This window comes from Rhipicephalus microplus, chromosome X (assembly GCF_043290135.1).
Source record: "Rhipicephalus microplus isolate Deutch F79 chromosome X, USDA_Rmic, whole genome shotgun sequence".
Classification (NCBI taxonomy): domain Eukaryota; kingdom Metazoa; phylum Arthropoda; class Arachnida; order Ixodida; family Ixodidae; genus Rhipicephalus; species Rhipicephalus microplus.
Window position 1 is genome coordinate 257320169 of NC_134710.1, and position 13583 is coordinate 257333751.

Here is a 13583-nt window from a genome sequence, read left to right on the forward strand (position 1 = left end):
TATCAAGGCCACTTGGGGCAAACTCTTCGTCACGTGGTAACGAAGTGCCGGTGTGAAAGTAAAATCGCATATGGCCTCCGCGATTAGCTCCGTTGGCGGAGCTGATCGCGAACGTCGCAGTAAAACTAAACCCCAAAAAGCGCAGCTGCCCTCATTTAAAAGTTGTCACCATGACCTGAGAGGCATCAGACGGTGTCACGTAATATGTTCGCAGAACTGAAATGCGCTATGCACTAAACTTCGTAAATTTAAGAGAGTTAACATTGCGTTCAGAGGCACTTCCCTGCGGGATTAAAAAAGTTCGTACAACTGAACAGTTCGTTTAAATGTAGTTCGCTGAAGTGATATTTTGCTGTAGTACGGCCCTGAGTACTTGTATATAGGACTGTTTTCGCCTATATACGTTTGTGAACTTAGCTTTCTCTCCAAAATGCACCGCATGCCGCACGCGAATACTCTAAGCCACTCGCAATACATTAACTGTTTACTTAAAGAGGAGGCATTCGACGCACTGTATATCTCGATGAGGCTGTTATACACAAATTGTGGAGACCTCTGCGCTTAGGCGATTTATACATAAACTTATAGAATGGGCTAGTTTCAATGTCACTTTTGCACCTAGGTATATCGAAAATTTTTAAGAGTGCGACAATTGAAATTTCGGAATGCGAAAAAATACATTGTCTGTGAATTAACGAATGAAATATATAATACATGCGCGTCGTTAAAACGTTTTAAAACGTGACGTAATAGAAGCTTTGATTACTCATTTTAAATAAAATAATGAAACTGAACATGATTAGGCTGTAAAATTTAATACACGTTTGGTAATGCGCTAATTACAAATCACCATGCAGGCGAGTAAACTGCGTGGCCTGCTCACATGTTGACCCCTCTGTGTGTGTCGCAACTTGTAACAACCCACTTGAAAGTTAAAAAAAAAAAAAACCTGCCCCTTAGAATTGAGGTGACAATACGCAATGTGATACTCGTTCATACTTTTTCTTCTTCTGAGCATTTAAGCATAGTTCAAGTAACACTGCTTACTGTTATACCTGTTCATAGACCGCGAAAGGTACGTACATCAGAAAGCATAAGAGAACTACAGAATAAAGCTTTAAAAAAAAACGCTCCTGTCACATAAGATTGCGAGAGATAAGGCTGAAATGAATCACGCAAGAAATAAGCGCGACAAGCGTGATTGCAACAAAACATCGCCGTTTACCGGGAACGCAGCATAGCTGCCAGTATGCACTGAACTGTATTATGCAGTGACCGTGAGGCACGGTGCGCCGTTAAATAAATAAATGAGACGCATCACAGGTAGTGTTGGCTAGAAGTGCTCACCACAGGCCTTTACTTTCATTTTACTACCAAAGTGCGAAAGAAATTCCGGCTCTATCGCACGACCATGCGATAACCGCGCGGTGGCTATGTCAAGGAAGATTCCGAAACTATGACAAGGAGCACACACAGCGCTGAAATGGCGGCAAAGCGGACGGGCGACTCGTCTGGCTGATCCCGATGAGCGTGTCACGCGCATCTGTACGATAGCAATCTGTTTTAACGCGGTACTTGCGGCCGCATGGAGCCAATCCTCCAGCTGCGTGCATCACTGCCGAGGCGCTTGGTGTACCGTGCTCGCGCGCTCACTGTTGGAATGTCCTCCGTGGCAGCCCTTCTCCTGCCGTGCACCTGCAGCTGCTAAGGCGGCAGCGACCATCTTCGTGGGTCAGAGCGGTAAGGGGCCCAGAGCTGCTTTCGTCTCTACGACCGATGCACATTCCGCGACTCCGCAGTACCGCACAAGGAAGGAGGCGGCCGCAAATGACGGCGCGGTTCGTTCGGATCGTCGCTTATAAAAAAAGCACGCAGCAAGCTTATGCAACAGCGCTGGCAAGCGGATGGCTTAAGTTTCGTATTGTGCGAGGACTGTACCGTGCTAGCGCGTTCTAGGAGGCCGTCACTCACTTCGTTCTTTGCGGTGTCTATCTGTGACGGCATTGCCGCACTCCCTGGCGTCGAAGTCGGAACCGCCGATAGGCCCTTTTGTGCCCTTCCCGAAAGAATGGAAAGCCTTGTATCACGCGGCAACGGGACGTCGACCATACCACGACTGGAGGGCTGAAGTTAACCTTTATGTGAAAAATCATAATCGCGGAGCGCGGCAACCGGTGGTGCGCATGCGACGCGTCACATGCGACAGCGAAAACAGCCGGCTTCCAGGAGTGTCGGTTGCGGAGGGGTCGCAAGTACGTTTTAACCGCGCTAGGCTTAGCGGACCCCTGAAGCACCCAGAGGTCGAAATGTGCTGAAAGGTGGCGACGGGGAATACATAAGATGGCGGCCTGGAAAGTTTTGACCCCCACCCCCCTGTACGTATTAGCAATGATTCGATGTAAAAATAAGGATTCGCAGCATTCGTAAGTTGCTGCTTGTTCAAATGTTCGCCCCTGTGACTTTATATTTAGCCATGATCAAACTATACATCTTTGGAAACGAATATGCTTCGAATAAGTGAAAGTATTCCACACGTATTAAAAATTTTGAACATTCGCTCACCCCCATAAAAATTCTTTAGTGGCTGCTCCGGAAACATTCAAGGCAAGGGTTGTCGCTTGTAAATGTGCTTTCCAACACACCGCCCGAAAAACTGCTCGCTTTCAAGTTTTTGTATTTGTCTGTTTGAGAAACAAGGATAACCGAACAAAAGAAAACACGGACAGAGCTGACTCACAACCGAAAATACACTCCATAAAGTGCGAACGCCAAACAGATTGCCTTGTTTCACGGTGTTTTTTTTTCTTTTTTTGAACATGTTCATTTCCATCCTGCCGTGCGCGCTTTGAGCGATGTAGATTCAGCAGCGAGTCAACGCGTTTATAATTTTCTGCTGTTCGCGTATTCCATACACCGCTTGACAATAAATGTTCTTCTTGCGGATTAATCACGACCTAACCAACTTATTTCAATTTCTACTATCGGAACAAAAGTGCGGGTATAAAGATGGTGGGTAGGGGAGTGCAAACATGAGCAGGGATGCCAGGGCGCATTGAAGAGCAGTGGTTATGCGCTATAGATGTTTCGAGGAAGTTTTGTGGAAGTGACGAGGGACCACTTGCAGTGAAAAAAAGTGGGGTGGGGTGAGTATTAAATTAACGCAACATCCTTCGTGAAATAGGTGCTTTTTAATTATCCCTGGAAAAGACTGATCAAACTAAAGTGCCACGACAATGCGATTTCAACATCTTGACTGTACTCTAGCTTCACAATCAGTTGCGCGGTCTGCAGCCATATTCATCCCATATTTAGCTATAAGTTTCCTCTTCAAATATCCAAGCCTGTAAGAAACATTGTAGAATGCATATGTCGTAACAAACGGCTACAAAAGGTTTACAAACATGCTATGAAATTAAAAAAAAAACAAGTCAGCTCCGCCGCAGTGCAAAAGTGCTATGCGGGGAAGCATATAATAATCAGACGGGGTTGTTGTTGCACAAGATTTGGTGCGGCTCCAAAAACATGTTTCTTTCTCTTTTCTTTCTTTTATTACGACAGCAATTATATATGCACACTCTCAGCTGGATATTGCCACTGGCGTCGACGTCGGCGTCGCCGTCATTCACCGTATGTGTATACATTATCAAAACGCGAGAGAAAAAAAATCGAGAAAAAGACTCCGGCGCGCGGAATCAAATGTGGGACCTCTGCGTCGTGAATGCGAGGCGTTATCTACTGAGCCACCGTAGAGCACGTCCTCCAACATTCAAATGGCAAGCTATTTATATCTACCACTTGCCTCTGCTGACAGTACTCGGGGGGGGGGGGGGGGGTCATCGTGTTTTCAGCATTACCAGCAAGATGGCGCAATGAGCGCGGGTCGCCGTATCGCGCGCGCTTTTCAGACACATCGAATGAGTGATTCTTAAGAGAGAGAATGGAAGAGAAAAGTGAGCCCCGTTATTGTCTGCTTCAGTGAGCGACACCGCCACAGTAGCTCACAAGGGATGGGGGTGAGGAGGGATAAAAAGGGTAGGAGTAAAGGTGTAGAAAAGAGGAAGAAGAAGCAACAACAAACTGAGGGGATAGGAGAGACAGGAAAGATGGAAGCACGGTGACTGGAGTCCGAGGACGGGGCACACTTGCGAGAGCGCTTGTCGGCGTCGGTTGATGGCGTAGTGCAAGTCCAGTAAGTCAGAGCTACACTGTCGTCGAACGTCGTCGGCGGCAGGAGGTGACGTAGGGCGAGCCCAGTCGGCCAGAGCTACGCTGACGCCGAAGATCGCAAGCGCGCGGGCGCACAACCGGTCGGCACGGAATCCAGCGAGCGACCCAGACACATCGAAGTAACAACTGGGACGCTTACTCGCGTGCATCTGTACCTGCGAGTACGTTTCGTGCGTCATTTGCGCGTGAGAAACGCGGGGCACGTTTCGATTCTCCGCGTGACTTTCGAATTTGTTGCTATCGCGTTCATTGTTTCACCTTTGCAGCAAAGCTGTGACATTTATTTATTTATTTCGTTATTTCTTTATTTTTTTTTTCGAGAATGGGTTTCGCGGGCCGAAAAAATGGCTCCGCCAGCCCTTTGGGGACCGCGGACCCCTTTTTAAGAGCCACTGTAATGTTGGACTCAGCCGTGAGCACGACGTGGTTTTGTTTGTTTGGTCACACGCGTTTCAAAAACATCCTGCCGACTCACTGGCTTTTATGTCGGCCAAATAATTCTACCCCACTCTCCCAATTACTATTATTATTATTATTATTAATATTAGTAGTAGTAGTAGTAGTGTTATTAACCAGAGAGAATCAACCATTTTATGTACCTCCCTACTTCATTCAACACTCTACTGTTCACAGAATACGAAGTCTCTATAATGTTAATTTTCATGATCTTGATGTTTTTCGCAGTCCATCGTTATTGTATTCATCTCAGCTCTGCACTGTTTTAACATGCTTTTTCACAATGTACATATTCTTCCCCTTTCCGTCTTCCAAGAAGGTTTCTTTTCTTCATCGTTGAGAATATTCCCCTTTATTTTTCCCTTCAGTTCCATGATTCTCCGTCTTGTATTTTTATTCCCATTTTGCGTTAGTTTCTTTTTTCTGTGTTTTCACTTTTTATTTCATTTTTCTGAAATGTGTCTGTATTGTATTGTTTATTTTATTGTTTTATTTTTGCGTGCACCTGCACTAAGACCTCATGGTTGTTCAAGGGCACGGTAAATAAATTATTCATTGAATGATTGATTGATTGATTATCAAAATGGCTTAAAATAATTTGGACAAAGCCGGAAGAGAATACATGCTATCATGTACAGCTTAATCTACAAAAGGTTAGCCGAGGCCCACGAACGATTTTTGCACATACCCTTCTTTTGTGCATCCGACATATGTTTGAATTAAGCCCAATATCTCCAGTTTAAGCTAACAAAACGCAATGCCAATCCAAAAAAAGTTGAGCGGTAAGAGTGGTGTAAGGAGTGCGCGGTAATACCACACAACTTATTATAAAATTCCCACAGCTGTTCAAAATAGGTGGGGAAAATGGGCTAGAGCTTCACGATCGTACACGTTTTCTCCAACACATACAACACACACACACACACACGCGCGCGCGCGCGCACACACACACGCACACACACACACAGACACACACACACACACGCACACACACACACAGACACACACACACACACACACACAGACACACACACACACACACACACACACACACACACACACACACACACACACAGCGTACCGCGCACGCGACTTGATCTCATCGCACCTGGACTTGATACTGAACATCACGGCAACTGCGAACCTTCGCCGGACGTACGTAACCCCACATTTGCATACGCAATTTAGATAAAACGCTACGTTTGCATGCTACATCGCTGGTTGCACAAATTGCTCGCTGCAGAGGAGCCACCATCGCGTCGCGGGCATTCACTTGAGGTGCAGTGGTAGCGACAGCCTGTACTATAACTATGGGTGAGTACGCATTCCAAACGCCTGAAACGAAAGCGCGCGAAAACGCAGAAGCGTGCTACTCACGGTGCTTCGTGGCGGCTGGCAAGCACGTGAACGCAGAACTGACGGGGCGACAGCAGCCTAGGGGCCGTGCGCCGTCATCTCGGCTCAACAGCGCCAGACAGCAGCATAGGAGGCCGGTCACAGTCAGGATGGCGAGGGGCCCCTGCACGCTAATAAGGGAGAAAAGAACAACAGCAGAAGATTGCATATTCAACAAGCCGCAACTGTGACGCGAACGCCGCAACAAACTTTGTCTTTTTTTTTCTCGTAGATTTCAAGAACAACAAGCATAAGAGAAACACGAACAAATGCGAAAGTGCGATATAAAACAACGAAAGCTTATCAGTGCGATCAGCTGTCTGTATGTCCGTAAATAAATGTGTTTATATATATATATATATATATATATATATATATATATATATATATATATATATATATATATATATATATATATATATAATTTTTGAAAGAGTGGGAGTAATTTCTCACTCTGTGGAATACAACCCGGACCATTTCGGGACAAACGGGGCCATACCACTGCATAGCGCAAACGTGAACGCCAAGACCAACAAAAAGAGTTAAAGTGTGTGAGCAGATGAGGAAAAGAAGTGCCTAGGCCAACCGGAATACATTTTCAATATACAGCGAATCTACGAAGTAAAGAATATAGATTTAGCACCACGAGTGCAGTTGCCCATGAACACGAAGTCGGGCCGCGTCGATACGCAGTGATGAAACGGCTCCCCATTTATGCAGTGCAAACGACTACGTGGAAAAACACTTCGCGCATGAAGGATTCCCCTTGGAGTTTGCCATGGGCTAACTTTCTGTCGAATAAGTTTGCGGGCATAAAGAGCGAGCGAATTTGGCGCTGAGCGGGGTGTTGCCCGGCGAAAATGTGTCCAACTATTGCCTTGCAAGTGGTTCGTTTACAAATGAGTATTGAACAAGCAGAGCGTTCATCGCAAATACCAAAGAAAGCCTCGTCTCAACCGGTTCTCACTGCGTGTGAAATACAGCTCATTTTCAATTAGGTTTATTATTTACCTTAATTCAAGTTGCATTCACGAGCTGATTCATTAGTTGGAAAACAACCATATGACTGTGAGAGACGCCGTATTGGCGGGCTCCTAAAATTTCGACCACCTGGGCTTCTTTAACGTGCACCCAAATATGAGCACACGGGCCTACAGCATTTCCGCCTCCATCGAAAATGCAGCCACCACCGCCGCCGGGATTTGATCCCGCGACCTGCGGGTCAGCCGCCGAGTACCCTATAGCCATTAGACCACCACGGCGGGGCCCACGATCTTTAATAACGCACAAAACGATAAGGAAGGTAATCGAATGCATTCAACAGCCTTTCCTGAGTGTCGGCTGAGATTCTCAGCACGAATATATCGGCATAAAAAAACGTACACGGCATTTACGTTAGACTATATAGTTTACGCTTACTACACCTTTAAAAGCACAAGATGCAATCTTAAATATGTAAGAATAAATTATGCTAAGTTTGCTATATAAAGTAGGAGCACAAAACGCAAAAACTTCTTTCGGAGATTCCTTGTGTGTTCAATCGTACACATATGTTTTGCGAACCTAACTACGGAGACTTCCCTCTCACGCCACATGCAACATGTAAAGAGTTCCCGTCATGTAACTACTTTATCACACGACTTCGACTGTTGCATACGCAGAATGACTAAGCGACGGATGCGCACCATTATGAGTCTCGTGTAGATCGTAATTTTTTGAAGTACACTTCAACACATTTCGTTCCAAACTGCTCGTTTATCCGGAGTTAGACAGAGGCGCTGCGTGGATTTCGGCCTAGCGCACAACGGGGTTCCCCAAACGTGTATACGCATCTACACACGCTGGCATATTCTTTCTCACAGCAATTTAACATCCACCTTGATGCACGCAGTCACCGGAAGTGGGGTGGGGTGGGGGGGGGGGGGCAGCGTGCTATACAGTGGCAGAGGAACAAAAGCACCAGCGGGGCTAAATTCTTCGCTGCCGAAGCAGCAGGAGCGGAGAGAAGGGACAATCCGGGCACGCGATGGAGGTGGCGCGTTCATTAGCAAACAATGGCTCCTCAGAGTAGCCGCCGATGGAGAACGCGTGCCGGCCGCGCTGCCCGTCCCATTGTCTTGGCCCTCCCGCTGGTGGCCGCTGCATGCCTTCCCCATTATACGCGTGCGTGTTACAGCGCGTAAATTACGCTATCAAGTGTGCTGCGCCGCCCGGTGTTTCTCCCTTCGCGCCACCGAGGAGTATACAAAGGCATTCTTTCGAAGGAGAACAAAATTGGCGTAGGGACCTCGCTGAGAAATAAACAGAAACAAACAATAGTGCACGAACTTTAGAAATATAAATTAGCTCAACGATCAACTCCGCGCATAGATCTGGGCCAACTCAACGCTGTTGATCGAACAATACGGCATGTTTAGGGCCCACGTGACCCGAAATGGTACACAAGGAGCGACGCAAGCGTTCATCGATTTCGGCAACCCGGGACACTTTAACGACCTCATCAAAACACGACGCACGTGCATGTTCTTCTCTTTTTTTTCTCTCTCTTTCTTTTGCAAATTTCGTCGCTGCAGGAGTGCGACCGCTGTCACCCGAATTGAGCTCCAGACCTGACGTCGTGCTCAGCACCTATTCTATCACACAGAGCTATACCGGGCCGGGTGTACAAGATTATAAGTGTTTACAATGAACCACATCACGAGCTTTCAAAGCAGTTTGTCACTTTATATACACTGAGCCGGATAGCAAATTGAATTCGCAGCGTTACTATACTGTTTGCGCTTACGCGGGCGATTGCACAACTGAGTGGGCCAAGTCAGAAACCACACGTTGCGATGGGACGCCGCTCTCCTCAGCCACGCGCGCGGTCATCTATACGACCGTACCTAACCTAACCACATGTACACACGCGGTTCCCGTACGTCACACACTGCCCGCGCACATCGACGCAACAATGGACTATGGCACATTTACACGCAATCATCGTGGCGCACACTTACATTAGCCATACATCAAGTACTTCGATCATCTTCTCAATGATCACTTATTTCACCTGTGCAGGGTAGCAAATCGGCTATTCTAAACTGGTTACCATCTTCAGCTGTATTTCCTTTTTTGCACGTTTTTTTCTTCCTTTTGTCACGGTCACACATCAGGTACTCCACTAATTTGTTAAAAAAATGCTAGCCTATGTATGGTATCGATATATTGGCGATCCCTGTCTCTTCTTTCTTTTTTTACTTTGATCTGTTTTATACCAGCAAGCATCAGTGGCACAAAACCGCGGAGTACACGGACTGCGAAAATATTTGAGTAGCGCGACCACCAGTGATCCCTTCGATTCATGCGCGTGTCAGCAGGCCTTACCCCCGTATTCACGAACGTCCCTTCACTCAACGCTTCACCTTCACTAGAGAAAGCCGATGGGAGCGCCGTCTCTAGGCACGGCAAGTTACTGCATATCAGTGATAATCTGCTGCGATTCTTGAGTGGCGCAGCGTCATTTTCAGCCGAGCGGTGGCGCAGCGCTCAACTCTGTCAAGTGGAGGGTGGAAGTCGAGTGGAAGAGCGTTTGTAAATACGGGGGTTAGTAGTAATGTACACGCCGATTATCGTCGCATCACCGAAACCAAACACCACTATATACTTGCATGAGGGAAGGACAGGGCCCGCAAATGCCGAGTACCGATGGGGCTTCCATGCCACGCATGTAGCTCTTGAGCAATGCGACAGTCACTTACACGCTATTGAGTTTTTTGGCCAGCCGTCTACAGTGTTTCACCACTTACGCAACGCAGGGCGCGCAGATGGGTTCAGTGGCTGGTGGCGAGATCTTGCTATGCCGAGCCAACTGTTACTGCAACGATCAAACATATGAGGTACTCGATCAGCGCTGGCATAGGGCCGCTGACGGCGACATAATCTTCTCAGACGCATACTGGCTCCCACATTTTCTTGCTTCATTTCTTTTGTGCTCTTCGATGCGAACTCTCGCCATTGGCGCTGTTGCTGTCTCGGTATACAGTCGGAAGAAAGAAGTTTAGACGCCACGCTATAGAGAATGAATGAATGAATGAATGAATGAATGAATGAATGAATGAATGAATGAATGAATGAATGAATGAATGAATTCTAGAGCTGTTGCAACGTGAAATTGTTTCAATGTATTACATTGTCCGAACGAGAGCATCAGAGGTATTTGGCCTCAAGCTAAATTAAGATCTGGGGGCGCGTAAATACTGACATAAGTTAACTGAAAAATGCAACACAAATGCAAGCTATTCATTGGCAAAAAAACGTGTCCAGCAATCTGGGAGATCTACTAATGCGACAAAGCCGACCCCAGGGGGCAGCGTTGGGCGTAACGCTAAGGGGAGCGTTCTTCAAAAAATGATTACTGAGCAATGCTTGATTTTTTTCTAATTCCACTTCAGGCACTTATTGCTGACAACGTCCCTATGCTGTACAACGCGATTAGTTTTAATTGGCCGGCTGAGTTTTTTTTTTTTTTTTCCCGAGACACTTTTGTGTGTCCATTGAAAATGTACGGGATGATATTTGAAAAGTTAGTTGTAGCGCAACGATAAGTTATTCGCTAAGTGCACTTTAGTGGCATGTACGGTAGGACAACCTGTTTTTTGTGTTTGCAATTTCGTGGGATTACACTGGATAGATTTTTTTTTCCCTGAAGAGCCTTCCCAAATCGACAGTGCAGGAAAGCAGCATTACAGAAGTAAAAGAATCACCTGTCGGTAAATCGATGAGAGAGTGGACGTGGATCATGGTACAACCTCAGCAAAGTCTGCAGATGTGATGTACGTTATGATGTACAACATGAAGGTCTGTACGCCACGCAGTGTGAAAAACGGTGAGCTATAGAAGCGATGTCCCGAATTGCTGGGTATGAGCATAAAAAAACACGAATTACATGTTCACATTCACTACATTCGGAGGGTTGTGCCAATCGTTCAATCGTTCATACGTGCGGACACTTGCGAATGCTTTTAAAAAGAAAGTCCTCTTAATAGAAGATAATCGGGAACCGACTACAGCCTTGACCACAGGGTATGTGCGCTTAATTTGCATACATGTGCCTGTACAAATTCATACCACCTGTAAATTTGAAGTTTACTTATAATCTCGACACTGCATCGAAAGGTTAGACGGTGTTCCACAAATGGTTTCTTATTGACGAAACAAGTATACACAAAAAAGACCACGGCAGTATAAATACGCATGCATGTAGAACTGCAACCTTCTCATATATGCTTAGTACATAGCACCCGTCCCGTACTTTTTTTTTTTTCGTTCAGCTGCAGTCTATTTATAGTTCAGCTGCACTGGCGAAAAAGAGCGAAAATTTAGAGCAAAAAAGGCGACGAAATTACCAAGACAGGCATGACAACGCTCTCTATTTATATATCCTCTTCAAGTAGCCAACATTCCTTGCACTGATGCCAAATGTATACTTCCCATAACGAGAGAGGCGACGCTAAGTTCAATAAGGAGCAGATCCATTAAGGGGATCGAGCGAGGACCTGTGAGAGGGCTTCATTACATTCTGTAGCTAGGGGTTGTGAGGCGAGCGAAAATACCTTTGGCTAAACAAATAAAACCCGTGCAGTCCTGCTTCAGCGGCCAAGCTAGCGAACAAAGAAGCAAATGTCACATATAGGGTATCTATATAGTAAATTATTTTATTCCATTCCGGCCCAGCGCTTCCGACAGGCCACTCGGAAAAAGACAGATACATGCAGCCGCCGCCCAGAACTATATACACAATAGTCAACGCAGGTTCTCCAGGTACCGAACAAACCCAGTAATTTCATTACGTATACCCGAAAGTTCGGTTCTACATATATTCCATACTGTAAGTATAGCGTCGTTGTAACAGAAACCACAGATGTGCACCAATGGATGACTGCTACATTCAACCAATGGAAGCCAACGTACAATCCCTTAATTCTTGTATGCAATGACACATTGACGATAAAGTTATTTAAGTAAAGGATTTATTGACATTTGAAGTTTAACGCCCCAAAACCACCATTTGATTATGAGAGACGCCGTAGTGGAGGGCTCCGGAAATTTCGACCACCTAGGGTTCTTTAACGTGCACCCAAATCTGAGCACACGGGCGACAGCATTTTCTCCTCCACCGAAAATGCCGCCGCCGCAGCCTGAATTCAATCCCGCGACCTGCGGGTTATTTCAATAAATAAATAAGCAAATACATAAATAAAGTATTCAAATATATACACTACAGTGTACCATATAGAAGGGCCAACAATCTGAAACGTATCCACATTGTTTCAACGCAGTCTAAAAACGCAAAAAAAAGAACGAAAGGGTTATAAACTGTTACCGAAGCACAACACTCTCAGCGGCGTTAAAAAAAGCTCGGCTCCTCCCCGGAGAGTATTACCTCGTGGTTTTGGTGAATGAACGACGCTATCAGCGGCGACGTGAAATTCTGACCACCACAAGCCATAGCAACAAGCTACAAATGTGCGCTGCAAAAGCAAAGCGAAGGTATAGTTAACGGCGATGCCAAGCTGCCGCATCAACGATCAATCACCGCGCGCGCCTGTGTGCACGTGTATAGTATATGCTGTGTTACAAGGAAGCAACGATAACTGCGTTAGCACTACAACAACAACAACAACAACAACAACAACAACAACAACAACAACAACAACAACAACAACAACAACAACAACAACAACAACAACAACAACAACAACAACAAGAAGAAGAAGAAGAAGAAGAAGAAGAAGAAGAAGAAGAAGAAGAAGAAGAAGAAGAAGAAGAAGAAGAAGAAGAAGAAGAAGAAGAAGAAGAAGAAGAAGAAGAAGAAGAAGAAGAAGAAACTGTGTAGCGATTTATACGCAACAATATTAGCGGCGACAGCAAACGGGAGAGGCCTGCTGAACCCGGATCTAATAGTCTGACGGGGGACCAGAGTTTTTAATATGCGTTCGCACGTCCATCGACTTTCCCGACGGCGCGGGCTGATCGACGTTGTCGTGACACGGCGAGGCGGTGCCATTGGACAAGAGGCGTGAGAAGCCGCTTCCGTCCCGGCGCGTCAACGCTGTTTAATATTGCGCCATACATGCATATAACTGCGCGTTCACTCAGCACTCTAGCCAGCTGCTCGCGCGTGCTTCGCCGCAGGCCTTTGATGCCGCGCGAGGAGGCCCCGGCAACTCGTCGCTCATCCCGTCGCTCGATCCCTCGTATACGCTCGCGGACGGTGATATATTGAGGTTCCTCGCTGGCCCGGTCTAATTAGAGCGCTCTCCTTTAATCAAGCCAGCCGGCGGCTTCACGAACGACGAGACGTCGCGCAGGGACAAAATACGTGCCTGCACGTGCCGACTAACTTTCGTCTCGTCAACTGCGGCATGACAACGTCCGTTGTCGCTCGTGCAAGCGCGCTGCGCACACGAAAGAAAGCGCCGTAAAGTGAAACGCACGTCTCATGGTTCGAGCAGGTTGCACAC

The 13583-nt window shown here is 46.4% G+C and overlaps 1 protein-coding gene across 3 annotated transcripts in view; it reads right to left on the reverse strand.

The window, feature by feature from the left end:
- Window positions 1-13583, reverse strand: part of LOC119161585 (ecotropic viral integration site 5 ortholog) — a 284075-nt gene that overhangs the window by 181313 nt on the left and 89179 nt on the right. For all 3 annotated transcript variants that reach the window (XM_075878991.1, XM_075878990.1, XM_037414126.2), the window contains one exon: window positions 6061-6209. The gene's annotated coding sequence lies outside the window, so the exon portion shown is untranslated. The remainder of the gene's footprint in view (window positions 1-6060; window positions 6210-13583) is intronic.